The 19,911-nt window shown below is 40.3% G+C and overlaps 1 protein-coding gene across 1 annotated transcript in view; it reads left to right on the top strand.

The window, feature by feature from the left end:
- Positions 1-19,911, top strand: part of MEI4 (meiotic double-stranded break formation protein 4) — a 595,729-nt gene that overhangs the window by 425,595 nt on the left and 150,223 nt on the right. The gene's annotated exons all lie outside the window — the stretch shown is intronic.

The following is a 19,911-nucleotide window of genomic DNA, read 5'->3' on the forward strand; positions in this document are numbered from 1 at the left end:
ATATAGTGCGAATATACGTTGAATCATTAATTCCCCAAAACCCAAATGTGTGAGCGTACTGTGTAAGTAATCCCATGCCACCCGATCGAAAGCTTTTTCAGCATCGGTGGATAGAAGAACTAGGGGGGTGTCTTATTCCCGGGCCTGATGAATTAAGTCCAAGATCCTTACGGTATTATCTTTTACTTCACGGCCCGGGACAAACCCAACCTGATCCGAATTAATAATGTCTGGGAGGATGTTATTTATCCTGTTCGCTAAGATTTTTGCGTAGACCTTTACGTCTGTGTTCAAAAGTGAAATGGGACGATAATTGGCCGGCTGGTCTACTGATTTTCCGGGCTTGGGGATCACTATGATGTGTGCTTCCAAGGCTTGTTTGGGAAAGGGATGCTCCTCATCTATAGCATTAAAGTAAGCGACTAAGGGTGAGAGAAGTAAGTCTTGGAATTTAGAATAATAAGTATATGTGAAGCCATCAGGGCCAGGTGATTTACCTGTGGGGAGATTTTTTATCGTGTTTTGGATCTCTATGGAAGTGATGGGTCCCTCTAATTTTTCTTTTTGATCTTGTGTTAGTGTGTTTAGTTTTAATTTGGAAAGGAATTGCTCCACTTGTGCCATTCTTTGCGACTGGGAAGGACGGTTTTGGGGGGATGTTCCCGATGTTATAGAGGTCTCTATAAAAAGATTGGAAAACTTTTGCTATGGCGTGTGATGAGTGGTCTTTGTGTTGGTGATTATCTGAGATCTGGAGAATGTAATTGGTTTTATTCCTCTTCCCTAAGTATCTTGCTAGAGAGCGATCTGGTTTTTTATGAGTGTCAAATGCTTGTTTCTTCAGAAAAAGGCATCAACGTTTGAAGTCTTTATTTAGTATGGATGCTAGTTCTATACGTTTCCTAGAGAGGGAGTCTAAGATGTCGGAATTAGTGGGATTAGATTTATGCACTATTTCTAATTGGTCTATTTCGTGAATAAGGGCTGCAGTTTTCTCCCTTCTTATTTTTTTCTGTTTGGCTTTCAGTGCTATCAGGTCTCCTCTTATTACACACTTGTGTGCCTCCCAGTTATTTTGAGGGGAGGTATCCGAGTTTTTGTTAAACTGAAAGAATTCTGTAATACATGTCTCTAATGTCGTGTGTATCTCGGGGTCTGTGAGTAGTCTGTCGTCTAGTTTCCATATAAAATTTGTTATGGGCTTGGATGGCCAGATAAGTGTAGCGTGTACTAACGCGTGATCTGACCAGACCACAGATGATATATCAGTCGCCCTAAACATTCCCATCCCCGTGACATCAATGAAGATATAATCAATTCTCGTATATAGTTTGTGGGGAAAGGAATAAAAAGTGTAATCCCTTAAATTCGGATTAAGTGTTCTCCAAATGTCTTTAATGGCTAATTGCTTAAGTATTTTGTTAGTTCTTGTAATAACTTTATGGAGTAGAAGTGTGTCGCAGTGTGCAGTCTAAGTCAGCATTTAGTGGGATATTCAGGTCTCCACCCATTATCAGAGTGCCCTTACCGTGTTCCGAGATTTCTTCTGAGAGTTTCCTAACAAATAGGTGTTGTTTGGTTTGTGGGGCATAGAAAGCTGTAAGGGTGATGGGTCTGCCATATAGCAGGCCCATTATCAGAATATATCTTCCTTCCCTGTCCCGAATCGTTTTAAGTTCCTGGAAGGGTATGCCTGCTTTGATTAAGATTCCTACTCCTTGTATTTTGCAATTGGGGTGTGATGCATAGTAAGAAGTGCCATATTTGAAATGGAAGGTTTTGGGTTCCCTCCCTTTTATAAAGTGTGTTTCCTGAATCAGAATGATATCCCCTTTATGTCTCTGAATATCATGTAAAACCATACTCCGCTTCTAGGTGAGTTAAGTCCCTTTGTTTTGAGAGTGATTACTGGTAAAGAGTGGTCTGGTTTTTTTAGTCTATGACCTAATGACATTATTGTCGGTGTGGGAGGAAAAATCTGATGTATAATCTCGGTAGGGCATTTTGTAAAGGTTGGTCGGCAAGGCAAATGTATGGACAGAGAGGTGAGGTACATGTGGACCCCCCCCCCGGTTGGACAACAAAAAGTCAAGTAATACAAAACAGATAAACAAAATTAAACATACACATAATCTGTTACACAGTGGTATATTAACCATCATACACCTACTATGTCTCTAACTAGGGGGAAGTTGCTTCCCAACATCTCTGAACAATGAATGATAGGCAGTACTTATTAGACTTGTGTAGGTCGTATGATAGAAGGTCTTCAGCCTATGTAAAGTTTGTTGTAATGGCTACATTATATCTAAAAGTCTATGTCCTTCTTGTAGCTTGTGTGAGAATATATGGCGTATCTAGTTGCTTAATAAAACATTGAAACTTCAAGAGAAGAAAAAGAAAACAAACAAACATAAAAATAACAACATTGGCGACCTAAGACAGGTCAATTATTAAATCTAAAATTGGGTTTTCTGGTAACAGAGGATATTCCTTTAAGCCAGAAGGTTGTCAACCCTTGTAGGTATTTTAACGAGAGCAACAATATATATACATTTTTATGTTCTTCTTGTGATTTAAGGGAAAATGTGTGGAACAAATATTATGTTTGCATCACAATAAAACAACAATGACTAGTGGAACTATTAATAACTATGCAAAGAACATTTAGAATAATTAGACTGAAGCTAGGCTTCAAGGCAGCAGAAATTATAACGACATAACACCATCGTTAAAAAGGTTTCCCGGGTAAAACTGGGTTTCAACCAATCTCCAGTGTTTCCAGTTAGTCATCTTTTTTATATATTAGAGTCAGTTTAATATGAGTAACTCAGTTCAAGCAAACATGTAAAAATAACTGGTAAGGTATCAGTGATACTTAGCTGCTAGGAAGTGTCTCTTCTTTTACCGTCCTTATTCAGGCTCTGTGTGGGCTGGGAGAAGGTGCTTCCTCTTTCTTTGTACTGTAATCCACTGAGACCGTTGGGGTTTAGAATGTGACGTTGTGGAGATAGAGGGGTTGTCAGGGCCAGTGTCCATCAATTCTTGTGGAGGTACAAGAGTGGTGTTGAGAAATTTAGAAAGGGAGTCTAAATCTGTTGTGTCTCTTTAAGTGAATTGACTTCCATCCTTGGTGATAATGATACAGAAGGGGAACCCCCACCTGTATTTGATCTTCTTTTCTTGCAAAACCGTTGTAATACATTTGGCTGCTTTTCTTCTTTCTATTGTTGTCGGGCAAAGGTCCTGGTAGAATGGGAGCTCCATGTCTAGATGCTTGAAGGATCTGGTGGTGCACGCTGCAGACCATATAGAATCTTTATCTTTATAATGCAATAGACGTACTATCACATCTCTTGGTGGGGCAGGTGGGGAAGGCTTGGGCCTCAATGCCCTGTGTGCTCTTTCAATCAAGGCTTCAGTGAAATATGTAGAATGAGTTAGAGAATTAAATAAATCCACCAAAAAAAGCTGGAGTTTGTCTGGTGTTATCTCTTCAGTTAGTCCTCGGATCCTTAAGTTATTGCGCCTACTTCTGTTCTCAAGGTCCTCGACCTTATCTTGCAGTGTTGAGATAAAAGAGGTGTGTTGTGCTAGGCAGTTTTCGGTCGAGGAAAGCATTGTGTTAATAGTGTCTTGGGTTTCTTCCAGATCTTCAATTCTAGACCCTAGGTCAGTAATATCTTTCCTCACCGCGGACATTTCAGATTTTATAAACACCTTGAGATCCGCTATGTCAGATTTAGAAGGAAGTTTTTCTATAATAGCTTGTATATATGTCAGCTGAGTTTGAGATGTCAAGGCTTCTTGAGCGGACTGTGATTGGGACTCAGTGTCATCCATTATAGATTGGGAAAGTTCGCTATCTGGATGTTCTCTGGTAGTGAAGAACGTAGAGAGAGTGGAGGACTGAGTTGGCAGTTTGCTATTTTTATCCCCTTTTGATTTCTGTCTGGAGGTCATTTTCTGGGTTAGTTATGTCTGTGCAGCTTAAATGTGGTTAAGGGGTGAGGTTCTAGGCATGCAGACCTTCTTTACTGCTCTATATTGGGTTCCCCTGATGTATACTGTGCCCCTGTCAGATCAAGTCAAAAGACGTTAATAATCCTGTCACGTGGTGTGAAGGGGAAAAGGAAGGGAAAATGGCGTTGCTGCTTAATGCCTAGGAAGCATAACAATAAAGTAAAAACCCCTTTGTATCCTGGATTGTTTCCCTACCAAATTATAGTGACCTCCTCTGAGTTAGGCACCACGCTCCCCCTTTCTGATATTGAGTGTTCATTTGAGTGCGTTCTGACCTGGGCTGATATTAAATGAACGGCTCTGCAAGTAGTCGGACCTTGTCCGTTGTAGGGTTGCGCGTGTATGGTGTACGCGTTGTACTTACTGAAGATGGGGTATGCCTTGCCTCCTAAGTGACCCGCACCCGGCTCTTCTTAACTTATTAGCCACCGGAGGATTGTGTAAGGGCTCCTTATTAGTTCATCTTAGTAGCTAGTACACGGAGCTCACTAGATGAAACATGTGGGTAAGGGGATAAGAACCCTCCTGAGTAGGCCTCTGTTCTGTAACATCTCGTTTTGAGGTAGTCTGTCTGTTCCTCTGTCACCGATCCACTCCTATTACAATGCGGTAACCCTATAACAGACCAACATCACTTATTTCCTTTGTTGTAGCCTATTATCAGGCGATGTTGGGAAAACAACTACGGAGCTTGCTTACAAAGCTGCCATGTTCCCGCACGGCATAGCTCCGCCCCCCAAGGCGCAATCTTTTAAACAAGCAAAATCTCACACAGAGATATTGTTGTTCTTTTCTTCGCACGGATGGAATGTGAATCTGGAAAAAAGCTCCCTTTCTGTTGCTGAAAGAGTAATGTTAGATTCTCTATTGATGAAGATTTTTCAGACAATGGAATGGCGACCATGCAGATCTATCTCAGAGAGTAGAGTTAGATCAGTCGTCAAGGGACTCTCTCCCGTGGTGGATTTCTCAAGAACATCTGTCTCAGGGAGACCTTCCTGGGTGATCGTGATCATGGACGCCAGCCTGCTGGGCCGGGGAGTAGTCTGGAACTCGTTAAATGCTCAGGGCCTTTGGACTTGGGAGGAGTCTGCTCTTCCCATCAACATCTTGGAATTGAGGGCGATTTACAATGCTCTATTGGCTTGGCCTCAGTTGTCCTCAGCACAGTTTATCAGGTTCCAGTCAGACAACATAACCTCTGTGGCTTACATCAATCACCAGGGAGGAACTCAAAGTTCCTTAGCCATGAATGAGGTTACTCGGTTTCTTCAGTGGGCAGAGACCCACAATTGCTGTCTATCTGCCATCCACATTCCAGGTGTTTTAGCAACTGGGAAGCAGATTTTCTGAGCAGACAGACTTTTCATCCCAGGGAGTGGGAACTCCATCCCAAAGTGTTTTCCAGCTTAGTCCTCAAATGGGGGGGGGGGGGGGCTGGAGTTAGATGTTGTCAGAAGGCCAAGCTTCCAAGGTACGGTTCAAGGTCAAGAGATCCGCAGGCCGTTCTGATAGATGCTCTGGCGGTTCCTTGGGTTTTCAGGTTGGCATATGTGTTTCCTCCGTTTGCTCTCCTTCCACAAGTCATTGCTTGTATCAATCAGGAGAGGGCATCAGTGATTCTAATAGCCCCTGCATGGCCTCGCAGGATCTGGTTTGCAGACCTAGTGGAGATGTCATATCTCCCACTTTGGATTCTAGCTCTGACGAAGGACCTCCTGGATCAGGGTCCCTTCCTTCATCTAAATTTTGTTTCTCTGAAGCTGACTGCTTGGTGATTGCATGCTTAATTCTGTATAAGCGTGGTTTTTCTGAGTCAGACATTGAGACCATGATTCAGATTTGCAAGCCTGTTACTAGAAAGATTTACCATAAGATATGGCGTAAATATCTTTATTGGTGTGAATATTCAAGCAATCTACAATGCTCTGAGGGTGTGGCCTCCTCTGGGGTTGTTCAGCGTCATCAGATTCCAGACCGACAACATTACCTCAGTGGTTTACATCAAGCACCAGGGCGGAACGAGGAGCTCCCTAGCAATGAGGGAGGTGTCTTGGATTTTGGAGTGGGAGGAGTCCCACAGCTGCTTGCTCTCAGCGATCCACATTCCAGGTGTGGACAACTAGGAAGCAGACTTTCTCAGCAGACAATCCTTTCATCCGGGGGAATAGTCTCTTCACCCCGAAGTGTTTGCAGAGATTTTTCTCAGATGGGGAACGCCGGAGATAGATCTCATGGCATCCAGACTCAATTGCAAGCTACCCCGATACGGGTCGAGGTCGAGGCATCCCCAGGCAGAGCTGATAGATGCCTTAGTGGTGCCTTTGGGATTCAACATAGCTTACATTTTTCCACCGTTACCACTTCTACCTAGTGTAGTGGCACGCATCAAGCAGGAGCGAGCTTCGGCCATCCTGATTGCTCCTTCATAGCCGCGGAGGACATGGTTTGCGTATCTGATGGGGATGTCCTCCTCTCCACCTAGGAGGTTACCTTGTCGCAGGGATCCGCTGGAACAGGGTCCCTTTCAACATCAAAATCTCGTTTCTCTTAGGCTGACTGCATGGAGATTGAACTCTTAGTCTTAGCTAAGAGATGTTTTTCTGAAGGTGTGATTGACACTAGTTCAGGCAAGAATGCCAGTCACTCGTCGCATCTACCATAAGGTGTGGAGAACGTACTTGTCCTGGTGTGAGAAACACGGATATCCTTGGCACTAGGTAAAGGTATCCATGATTCTGCCTTTTCTCCAAGAAGGGTCTTGCCGCCAGTTCCTTAAATGGACAGATTTTGGCTTTATCAGTCTTGTTGTACAGGAGACTCGCTGAGCTTCCTGACATTCAATTTTTTGTTCAGACTCTTTCTAGAATCAGGCCTGTCCTTAGGCAGTCTGCTCCTCCATGGAACTTAAACTTGGTCCTTAAGGTATTGCAGAGGGTTCCGTTTGAGCCTATGCATTCTATTGACATTAAGATTCTTTCCTGGAAGGTTCTCTTTTATTTGGCCATTGCATCTGCACACAGAGTATTTGAACTGGCTGCCTTGCAATTCTTTGCACCGGTTTGGGGTTTCTTCCCAAGGTGGTGTCTAACCGTAACATCAATCAGGAAATAATGGTTCCTTCTTTGTGTCCTAACCCTTCTTCTTCTAAGGAGAGGTTACTTCATAATATGGATGTGGTTCGGGCCTTAAAGTTCTATCTACAGGCTATGAAGGATTTCAGACAGTCTACATCTATTTTTGTGGTGCTTCCGTGAAACACAAGGGGCAGAGGGCCTCCTCTACTTCTTTCTCCTTTTGGTGGAGAAAACTGATTCGCTGGGCCCATGAGACAGCGGAACATAAGCCTCCTCAGAGGATCACCGCTCATTTAACTAGAGCTGTGTCTTCGTCTTGGGCCTTCAAGAATGAGGCCTCTATGGAGCAGATTTGTAAGGCTGCTACCTTGTCCTCCTTTCACACTTTTACAAAGTTTTACAAATTTGACATTTTTGCTTCTGCGGAAGCTGTTTTTGGGAGAAAGGTTTTACAGGCTGTGGTGTCCTCAGATTAGTGTCCGCATTTTTATCCTCCCGGTTTCATTCAGTGTCCGGTTTCATTCAGTGTCCTCTAAAGCTTGAGTATTGACTCTCCCCTTTAGATGGAAAACATAAATTATGCTTGCCGGATAATTTCATTTCTAACATGGGGAGGAGAGTCCACGGCTCCCGCCCGTATCTCCGTTGGGCGGACCTAAATTTTATGTATCTTCTGGCACCATTTATACCCTAATATTTCTCCTACTGTTCCTTGTTCCCTCTGCAGAATGACTGGGGGATGAGGGGAGTGTGGGAGGTATTTAAGCCTTTGGCTGGGGTGTCTTTGCCTCCTCCTGGTGGCCAGGTTCTCAATTCCCAAAAGTAATGAATGAAGCCGTGGACTCTCCTCCCCGCGATGGAAATAAAATTATTAGGTAAGCATAACTTATGTTTTTTGGGGTTTCTGTGGGGTTGTAGATTTAGTTTTCTCAGTAAAAAAAAGATGTGTTAAATCCCACCCTTTATGTCATGAGAGAAAACACTTTATGCTTACCTGATGAATTAATTTCTTTCATGGTGGTTAGAGTCCATGAGACCCCACCCTGTGTGTTTATTTTTTATTTATTTTTTCTTGAGCACATCTTTTTTTCACTGCTCCTTTTATGGTTCTTATTCCTTTTTACTGCCTCATTTTGCTTGGCTAGACTGAGGTAACTTTATAGAGCTCTTTGGATGTGGGAATCTTTGATTCCTCCTAGTGGTAAGGAAGAGTAATTCCAAGGAGTAATGGATTGTGGACTCTCATCACCATGAAAGAAATTGATTTATCAGTAAGCATAAATTATGTTTTTGGCTTGAAAATCCCTTTATATGTATCTATACATTATATATGTGCATTTGTGCACTTTTGCTGCGAATCCGGAAGAAGTGTGCCGCAAGAAGCATTCAGCTCTTTTCGGAGCTGGATTTATTCTTGTGAAAGTACAACATGCAAAGATTTTGATTTGCACAGATCTTAGAGTGTTGAAGTTTTGCTAGAAGATATCCGGTTCTCGAAAAGAGCCACATTTTGCTAATGGCCACCTTATTAGGCATCCAAAACATTATAATGCACATGTCTAGTCAAATTTAAACTTTCATGATTTAGATAGAGCCTTTAATTGCAACAACTTACCTATTCACTTCCACTTTCTGAGAGACCAGCTCCTACTGAGCATGTGCAAGAATTCACAGTATATACGTATATGCAGTTTGTGATTGACTGATGGCTGTCATATGATGCAGGGGGAAATAAAATTGAATTTTAAATTTCACACGCACACAAAAAAATCTACTACTTATTTGAAATTCAGACTAAGTACTATCACATTGTCTTGTTATTATGCATTTATTGATTTATTCATAAGTCCATTATCAGTATGCATATATGCACACTTTCATAGGCTCCACACTAAGATTTGTGCTAAATGTAGCCACCAATCAAGAAGCGCTACCCAGGGTTCTGAACCAAAAATGGGCCAGTTCATAATATTACATTCCTCCTTTTTTCAAACAAAGATACCAAGTGAACTAAGAAAAATTTGGATTTCATACTCCTTTAACATTTATTAAACACTTAGGGCCAGATTATAAGTGGAGCGCTAAATATCGCTTTCATAAAAGCTATATTTGAGCTCCACTTTGTAAACGGGACCTCGTGGGCAAGATTACATATGCGGCATTGCCCACAAAATCCGGCGACGCCAGTTTTTACGCGATTTTGGTATCACATATATGGTACCGCATATAATTGCGGCGCGTATATTTCACCCGTCGCCCGCAATTTTTACTCCCATAAGCTAACATAGAACCGCGACGCAAATCGGTATCACATTTTCAGCGCAAGGACTTACACACCGAAAATGGAGATATTTTACTCCATTTTCACCTCGCCACACATAGGCAGGCACAGTAAGCCTTGCACGGAGTATGAAAGTACTGTAACTCCCGTAACTGGCTGAAAATATTAGCTGACACCTAACGCATGCGCACTATCTACCTGTCAACCGCCAACCCCCAACGCAATAATTAATAAAGTATATTAACCCATATTCAAATGTTCAAATCAGCCAATAGGATTTCAGTAGCTCTCATCCTATTTTCTGATTTGAATTTCAAGATCCAAATCAGACAACAGGAATTCAAGGTACCCCATATTTAAACGCGTACATTGAATTCAATCCTCAATGTGCAGCAGTGATCATACGAAGAAGATCTCCATGCTCAATGCCTCTGCGTTCGCTGGTCTTCTGTTCCACACTCCGCTCTACGTCGGCTTGGTCCTGGATGAAGATATAAGACATTGCCACGATGGAAGAAGATATCGCCGCTTGGAAGAAGACTTCACTGCTTGGAAGAAGACTTTCTCCGCCGGACTTCAGGAACGGTGAGTACCTATTTGGGGTTTAGAGTTAGCATTTTATTTTTAGGGGGCTTTTTTTTTTAGAATAGGGATATTGGGCACTGTAAAATAGCTGAATGCCCTTTTAAGGGTAATGCCCATACAAATGCCCCTTTAGGAGCAGTGGGTAGCTTAGGTTTGTTAGTGTTATTTTTATTTTTATTTTGGGGGGTTTGGTCGGTGGGGGGTTAACTGTTAGGGGGGACTTAGAATTTTTTTAATGCAAAAGGGCTGTTTAACTTAGGAGAATGCCCCACAAAAGCCCTTTTAAGGGCTATTGGTAGTTTAGTATTAGATTAGGGGGTGTTTTTAGTTTGGGGGGCTTTTTTATTTTCATAGGGATTAGGTTTAATTTTTTTATTTTTGATAATTTGGTTTATTATTTTCTGTAATGTTAGACTTTTTTATTTTTTGTAATTTTAGATTAATTTAAACTTATTTTTTTTATTTTTAAAGGGCCAGTAAACCCACAAAATAATGTTATATAATTCTGCACATACCTGAAAGGATTTCCGAGAAATTTTCCTACGAAAATTACTTTTACAGAACGCCACTCCTGGCTCTACTGAGCGGGTCTGTTTGTTTTCTTAAGCACATCGGGCACACTGTCTAGTCACAGCCAACCCGATTGTGCCATTAAACTCAATGTAGCCCACTCTGGTCTGGTAGAGCCAGGAGCGGCGTTCTTTAAAAGTCATTTTCGTAGGAAAATTTCTCTGAAATCCTTTCAGGTAGAAAGCTAGCGCTAAGCTGATGTTTTTTATATATAATCACGTAGGATGCTCCACCACCCTGATTGACAAACTAATAAATGGCACGCATCCTGAAGCTACAAATGTGGATCAGGCCCCACTAAAACAGCAAAGACCCAATATAGAAAAGTTCAATTTTAGACCTGTACCCTTCAATGTCATTAAGAAACACCTCGATAATCTAAAAATGAAAAACCAGTCAGGACCTGATCAAATCCCAGCAATGCTGTTGAAGCTCAGTGCGCCGGCAATTGCTAAGCCTGTTGCAACCCTAATTAACGAATCCTTGGTGTCTGGATACATACCCAAACTCTGGAAAACTGCAAGAGTAGTGCCTATTCATAAAAGTGGGGAGTTAACCTTGGTTTCTAACTATCGTCCTATATCACTGCTCCCTGTATTGTCAAAAATCCTAGAAAAATGCGTCCATACGCAATTATGCGAGTATTACCAACTTTCTAACTATCTGACCCCTGATCAATCAGGTTTCAGACCGAATCACTCCACTACAACTGCCCTCCTAAAAGTTTGCAACGACATCCAAACTGCCATGGAACAAGGAGACCTAACTGGAGCTATTTTCCTTGATTTTGCAAAGGCTTTTGACACAGTGGACCATGACCTACTACTTCTCAAACTAAAAAACTCTGGTATTGCTGATCACCCGTTAACCTGGTTTAAATCATATGTATCGGATCGATCACAATATGTCTCTGTCTCTAACATTGACTCCCTCCCTCTCCCAGTCACGTGTGGTGTTCCCCAAGGTTCCATTCTCGGCCCCCTACTATTCACATTATTTATAAATGATTTGCCTAATGTCTGCAAATCCTCAACTGTACACATGTACGCAGACGACACGGTAATCTATGCAAACAAATCTGATCTGCTGCAGCTTGAAACAGTGCTCCAAGACCAGTTCACAGAGGTAGAAAAGTGGATCTCGAAAAACAAACTCTTCCTAAACACTGACAAAACGGTCACAATGATCTTTGGAATGGGACCTAAAATACATAAATTACAAAATTCCCATCTTCGCATCAAAACAAAATCCAATTGCACGCTGACCGCAGTCCACTCTTTTAAATACTTAGGTATGTTGTTAGACCCCAATCTATCTTTTGGACTCCACATAGAAAAAATTGCCTCTAAACTTTATCCAAAACTAGGTGCCCTGTACAGAAACAAATCTTGCCTCAGCCCTACAGTAAAGGAAAAGATTGTACAGCAAATGCTGATGCCTATCTTGGATTATGGGGACATAGTATATGCACCTGCTCCGCAAACTCACCTTAATAAACTAAATACGTTATATAACTCGCTCTGCCGCTTTGTGCTACAATGTAACTACAGGACCCACCATTGTGACATGCTAAAAGAACTAAACTGGCTGTCGCTAGAATCCAGACGCACCCTCCATCTTTCCTGCCTTGTCTTTAAGAGCCTTTCTGGGAAGCTCCCACCCTACCTGAGCAGAATGCTCTCCCCTGCTATTCCCACCTCCTATAACCTCCGATCCAATAACAGCACATTATTTAGCTTGCCTCAATACAAAAAAAAAGCAGCTCGATCCTCCTTTTCCTACAGAGCGCCACAATTATGGAATGACCTCCCTCACACTTTAAAAACTTCCCCAAGCCTAAAATCCTTTAAGAGATCCCTCTATACATATCTCAAAACAGAATGCTCCTGTCATGGATAAATATTTCATACCTGCTCTATGTTAAATGTTTGCATATAATGTGTATTTTTATTATTGTTTTTGTATTTTATTGTACCCTATTGTATCAATGCAATGTTTTGTGATCCCAGGACATACTTGAAAACGAGAGAAATCTCAATGTATCCTTCCTGGTAAAATATTTTATAAATAAATAAATAAATAAATAAATATTTGTCATTACAACATAAATTAGGGTTTGCAATAAATTTTAACAATAACAGTTGTTTTGGGTAGATGTTTTTATGAGATATTCTTATTGTGTACTATATACCATGTAATGAGTTGTTCAATTATATGTCCTTTTAAGTATGCATTTTTAGATGCATTTGTTAGTTCAATTGTCAGAAATAGACTTTCATATATAAGTCTAAAAAAATTTTTTTAAGCTCTCCGTAAATAAGAGGGTGTGTATTGCTTCACTCAGTTTTATTGGTTACTTGCTTTGTCCAATTAGGATCGAGTCAGTGTTAGAAATAGAGACACACTGTATTGTTTGTATACTGCTCTTGAAAAAGCCCAGGCGTACTCCGGGGGAAACATACGGCTAGATTTGGAGTTTGGCGGTAGATGGCCTGCTAACGCTACGCGTGGTTTATGTCTAACGCACGGCATTGTTTGACTCCGGTGTTTCGAGTTAAAAAAAGACCATCTAACGATGCTCCTAACGCGTGTATGTCACACGCGGAATCCTGTCCGCGTTAGACAGTCTCCCATAGAGATCAATGGAAAAGCAAAATAAATAGCTTTTTTCACCTAACACTCGATCTCGCGAGAAATACACACAGCTCGGTCATATGACGCATACCACATCATGCACAACAATAACACGCCGCAAATGTCACAACAACAATCAATCAACAAAGCACACAAGCATTACACATTCACAAGCGGGGGGATTTTAAAAAAAAATTAATACGGGGAATACGCATATATTTTAAGATGCGGAAATTCGCAAAATAACAACAAGGAATAAAAAATATATACATACACTAGAAAAATAATCGCATTCAATATCACTATATATTAGGACAAACATACATATACAACACTTCACTAATACCACACCATCGCAAATTCACATTTAAACAGAATACTATTGGACAATGTTAGAGAAAACGACCACTATGACATCATCGCATTCTACACATTCCACAAATACTAACTCAAAATGAGCATGCGCAAATTCACACAACTAATACACATTGCACTAATATTAATTGCTAATAAAGCACACCTGAACACAATTTACAAAGGAAATTGGTACATCATTAAACATTTACACAGGGTATATAAGCACCACACAAGCATGGCTTCTTTGACTGTGTTACTGGTGGGTCTTTGGAGATTGGAGGTTTAAGATTAGAGAGTTTGTGCATTATTGTGAGTGAGTTAGTGTTAGCGTGAGAGAGTCAGTTGTTAGTGTTATCGTGAGTGAGTTAGTGAGAGTGAGTTAGTGGGAGTGGGAGTTAGTGGGAGTGGGAGAGAGTCAGTTAGTGGGAGCGTGAGTGAGTTAGTGGTAGTGGGAGTTGTTAGTGAGAGTTGTTAGTGAGAGTTAGTGCTAGTGTGAGTCAGTTAGTGGTAGTTAGTGAGAGTTAGTGGGAGTGTTTGTTAGTGAGAATTAGTAGTAGTGTGTTAGTGAGAATTAGTAGTAGTGTGAGTTAGCGAGCGAGTGATTTTTCTGTACACTTAACACATTTACACGCAAACACATTCAATACATACATACACTTATCAATAACACTACATACACTCCATACCCCATACCCCCTCATACTACACTCCATACCCCATTCCCTGTAGTCCCATTCCCTTTCATCCCATTTACTCTTATCCCATACCCCATCCCATACCCATCCCCTAGTTACATTTAGTTTACATATCCTCCTTTTAGTCTTCTTCTTTTGGTTTATTTAAATACTCCTTACCCTCTTTGTTTTTTTAGATCCCTCTCACACTTTCAGCACTTTTTTTGTCTTTTTAGTTCTTTATTTTGACCCCCTTTCATTTCATCACACTCACTTTTTGTTTGATTATTTGGGGTTTAGTTTAGGGAACAGATGGAGGGCAGGCAGGGGAGAGGTAGAGGGGGGAGGAGAGGGAGGGGTGAGGAACAGGGCAGGAAGGGGGGCAGGAAGCGGGGGTGGAAGCGGTGGGTGGACCCAGTCACTTGGTTCAAGATGAACAAGTGGCTGGGCCCAGTGGCGGACAGAGTAAGGCTTCACAGTCCGGGAAACAGAGGGCATCGTTACAGGGGAAGGCCAAGGCGACTAGGGAGGCGAGGTTTTCGATGGAGGAGAAGGAGGCCCTCGTAGAGGCCTATATGGCCAGGTATAGGAGGCTGCAGCACCAGAAGACTACCCCGACTGAGAAGAGGAGGCTCTGGAATGAGATAAGGAATGCAGTCAATGCAGTGGGTGGCCGGAACAGAGATATGGACTCTGTAAAACATCGCTACCGGGACTGTAAGATGGATCTCAAGAAAAAGTTAAGCCTGGAGGCCCGACATTCCGCAGGAACCGGTGGCGGCCCTGCCCTGGAAATCGAGTACTGCCGATGGGAGGAAATGTTGCGCCCAGCATCTCCGAGGTGGATGTAGTCGGTATCGGAGGAATTGATACCGGGAACCTGCCATTCTCATCTGACGGTAAGCTCATTGAAGAATAAATTCACATACGAATGTATTTCAAGGGACACTATACGCAAACCTTTACTTTCATGATTGAGGTAGAGAATACAATTTGACAAAACATTCAAATGTACTTATATTACCTAATTTGAATCATTCTTGAGATATATTTTAATGAAGAAATAGCCATGCACACGGTGAAACAATCACAGGAGGCAGCTATATTCAGCTAACAATCAGCATCTAAGCATATTTAGATATGCTTTTCAGCAAAAAATATCCAGAGAATGAAGCTAATTAGATAAGAAAAGTACATTAGAAAGTTGATTATAAATGTATGCTTCTAAATCATGAAAGATAAAACATTGGGTTTCATGTCCCTTTAAGGATCAGATTAATGCTATTACGCTGTTTACACGCATTCACAATTACTTTGCGGTTACATCATTATCTAGGCTATAGGTTAGGTGTGCATTTAAACAGACTGAAAACGAACGCTAAAACATTCAGATTGACCAGAGATATCACAAACACGGTTTAGAAAATGCGGAAATCGTATTGATTGTTAGATTTCAAAGTGGATTAATGATTCTGCATTTGTAATTGTATCGTAAGCTAAGTCATTTAAAGCTTCATTTGCAAATATGCTAATATATACAATTTTTATTTTTTTAAATATACAGAGTCTGGGGAGGAGGCAGCACAACAAATACAGCCTCCTCCATCTCCCCGGGATGAGAGTGGTGGGGAGGAATTTCCACTTCGGAGGGAAGAGGCCCCCCGTGACGAAGAGGGAACGGAAGCAGATGAAGAGGCCCCGGATGCAGAGGTAGGAGGCCGCGGAACCAGAGGCCCCTCAAGGACCTGCACACCGCCGTGCACGGGCACCCCGCCGTGCACGGGTACCCCGCCAAGCACAACAAGAGGAAATAGCGGAGGTGCGGGTTCTACTGGACTACATAGACCAGATGCGTAACTCCCGGATACAAAATATCGAAGGCCGAACTCGAATTCTTGATGGACAAAACCAAATAATTGAAGGCCAAAACCAAATAATAAACATACTTAATAGAATAGAACAAGGGCAAAACAGAATCATTAATCTACACCAAGAGATGTTTAATTTTTTCCGGGAGGCGCATGCTGATCTGCCTCCTGGTCCGCCTCCTGCTGCTGGGCCTCCTGCTGCTGGGCCTCCTGCTGCTGGGCCTCCTGCTGCTGGGCCATCTTCTCCTGCCGGCCCATCTTCTCCTGCCGGGCCATCTCCTCCTGCCGGGACATCTCCTCCTGCCGAGCCATCTTCTCCTCTTCAGCCATCTTCTCCTCCTCAGCCATCTTCTCCTCCTCAGCCATCTTCTCCTCCTCAGCCATCTTCTCCTCCTCAGCCATCTTCTCCTCCTCACCTTGGTCGTCCCAGTACTCTTCCTTCCACTCTTCCCACAACATCTCCAAGGAGAACTCGTCAGAGTCGGCAGTTGCCCCTCCCAGAGCCTCAGCCCCGTGGGAAGAGGGGAAGGAAGAGGAAGTAAGTATTTGTTTTCATGTTTAATGTTTTTTTTATTTAATGTGTAATGGATAGGTATGTGATGATGTGGTTTTCATACACTTGTGGACCACACTCTGTATATAATCTACTTCTATGGGACCGGGTCCATGGAGGCAGATTGTTTGCAAAGTGTGGGTTATAATTGTGTGAAAACCACATCATCACATACCTATCCTTGTTCATGATATTGATTGGTTTCTGTGATGTGATGTCCAAACTGTTTCCCGAATCGCAAACAAAATTACCATTACAATTATCCATGATGGCATATTACTGTTTGAATGCCAATAACACAGCTTAAAGGGACAGTCAGAAAATTATTGATTACAAAGAAAACACTGTATTACGCATTATCAAATTGGAAACAACAAAACATGGAGAAATACGTGTGACTTATGTGCTTACCCTTGTATCTATGACTATGAAAAATGACCACTTATTTGTTGTTCTGACATAACAACATTTTAGATATCAATGATCAATACATGGTAAATAATATGCTGTATGAGCACAAGGTTTTACATATACAAATGCTATCCAAATGCCCTCTAGTGGTCAAATTGTATAATGATTACATGCACTCTTCAAGCTCGAAGAAATGAGCACACGAACCTCATAGGTTTAGCTAGCAAATTGAAACATTTGATATCATTGATATTACAAAATTGACTTTTAGAATAATGCAAAACATTATTTGTTTTCTAAACTGTCCCTTTAACAAAATTACATATGCTAACATATATTTGAAGATTATTGGTATATCTACATGTACTTGTTCAAACAATAAATTTTGAAATCAGATTTATATTGACGTGTTAAATAAAGTCTATTTTCTTAAAGAGACATTATTGTGTTAATTTATTTTTATAAAGACATTTGTTTTAACAATTAATATGGTTTAAAGTCCTTTTAGGAGTGGGGGGTGAAAATATGCTAACAATAATATATTTGGAGATTAACCAATGTGGAACTCATACATGATACAAAAATAAACATTTGCATTAAAGGGACAGTATACTATATTTTTAACAGAACTGTATGTAATAGACACTACTAGAAACAACAAGATTAACATATACTGATATCAATATTACAAAGCTTTAAACACTTTCAAAGAAAATCAGGTTAGCTCTATTGAAAATATAGATGAACCCCCATTACAACCGTAAAACAAGACAATACACCATCATACACAAAACAGGAGAAAGCTGGAAATGGTACTCACATGAAACTTAGAGGCTTGGCGAGGAGTCTGAAAATTACTTACATTTTATTTGAACAGAAGCAAAATGAAACATGTTTTTGTTAAACAATGGACTATCTAACTAGAGAACAAATTAAAAGATTTGATTTATAATGTGAGTGTCTAATGAACCTTTAATAAAATATACAACGAAATTACATTTAGAAGAAGTCGGCATCATATATTTAGCATATGATAAAGATAAATGCATATTGATTACTTTATTCTAACACAATAGCGCATATTTATGAATTAGATATCTTTAACATTAAACACAACAGTCATTTTTCTGAAAAAGGAACATATTGTTGACAAACATATTAAACAACATGGACTATAGAGATTTGCACTTGCCTCGAAATATCATATGCATGAAAACATTTTGCTTTCGTTCGTTTATTCAACCAGACATCCAGCAAAAGAGAATGTGGTGATCTTTATCAGCTACGGGTCAACAATGTAACATGATGCAAAAAATCCATATTCGCAAGGTTTTTAAAATTGGCTTCATTCACAAACGTGTTTAACGTGCACAAACAAATATTGCGGGACTACGTAATACAATCAGACGTTTTTTTACCTTTGCATGTGACATCTTAATTAACATGGCGCTTCCTTGATCACGTAAGAACGCCATCCAATAAAAGGCACATTCTTGATCACGTAAGAACGCAAAAAAAAAAGGCGCATCCTTGATCGCGTCAAAACGCCATCCAATAAAAGGCACATTCTTGATCACGTAAGAACGCAAACCAAAAAAAGGTGCATCCTTGATCGCGTCAAAACGCAATCCAATAAAAGGAACATTCTTGATCACGTAAGAACGTCAGTCAATACAAGGAATCATTGGACAGCCTGGCAGGTGACGTCTTAACATGGCGCATCCGAGATCGCTGAAAAACCGCAGTCAATACAAGGACTCAGTTGACAGCTTGGCATATCAATAAGAAACGTATTTATATTTTAGTAACTAGTATGTGTGTAGATTGCTATCTAGGAATGTCACGAAATCATGAATCATCTTTTCGGACTTGACTGTCCCTTTAACTATAGCTATGGTGTATATCTTTAACATTTAAAAGATACACATGAGAAATACATATGCCATTGATGTTTTAAGATATGTTTAGATTGTTTTGGAATAACAATAATGACACATGTATTGATTAAACGTGTCATTTATTCAAGTTGAAATATGGTCAGCCTACCTATAGCCATATATGGGAGGAGAAGTATTTTGTTAACATATTTGTTAAAAAAATATTCATCATCTAAAATATGCGCATTACACACAGAGATTTATTTGGTTACACTTTTACAATAAGATAGAATTAAAAATGAAATACATGTGCTGTCAACATTACAATAAGATTGTTTATTAATAAGATTATAAGTCCTTGTTCATGTAAAAAGGACAAAAACGCTTTAGAAATGGAAATACATTCATTAACAATTGTGCTCACCATCACTTAAAGGGACATTATTTTGTTTTTAAAAAGAGGATACACATAGACAATACTATTTCAATAAAATGAACACTTTACAGGGATTATATCATTGTATCAATCCTCAGATCATTTGTTAAAGGTGCATCAATTCATGCAGAGTTTCTAAATACACACATGGATGTGAAAATTGAAATATACATATATACACAAATAACAATCTATATATACATATATAAAAGAATTACTATGCTAATCATAATCATGCAATGATAAAGCTTTGAGAAAAATATATAAAGACAAATAATAACATTACATTGGAGATGTTAATCTTAAAGTCATTTACAATTGTATTACATATATGATTCTTGAAAATCCATTATTTTTGGTAGGTCCCTTTAAGGATCAACCAGATAAACTAGAGCTTCCAATCAATAAAATGAAGAATGAGGACAAAGAATCGTGCAATGACATGTCTTTTATTAGTATGTAAGAAAACATCAACAACGTTTATAAATAATCTTGTAAAAATAAGGAATATTTGAGCCATATGACAAGGTAACAGAGTGCATCACAGTCCATGAAGAGAGTTGCC

Source organism: Bombina bombina, chromosome 4 (genome assembly GCF_027579735.1).
Source record: "Bombina bombina isolate aBomBom1 chromosome 4, aBomBom1.pri, whole genome shotgun sequence".
Classification (NCBI taxonomy): domain Eukaryota; kingdom Metazoa; phylum Chordata; class Amphibia; order Anura; family Bombinatoridae; genus Bombina; species Bombina bombina.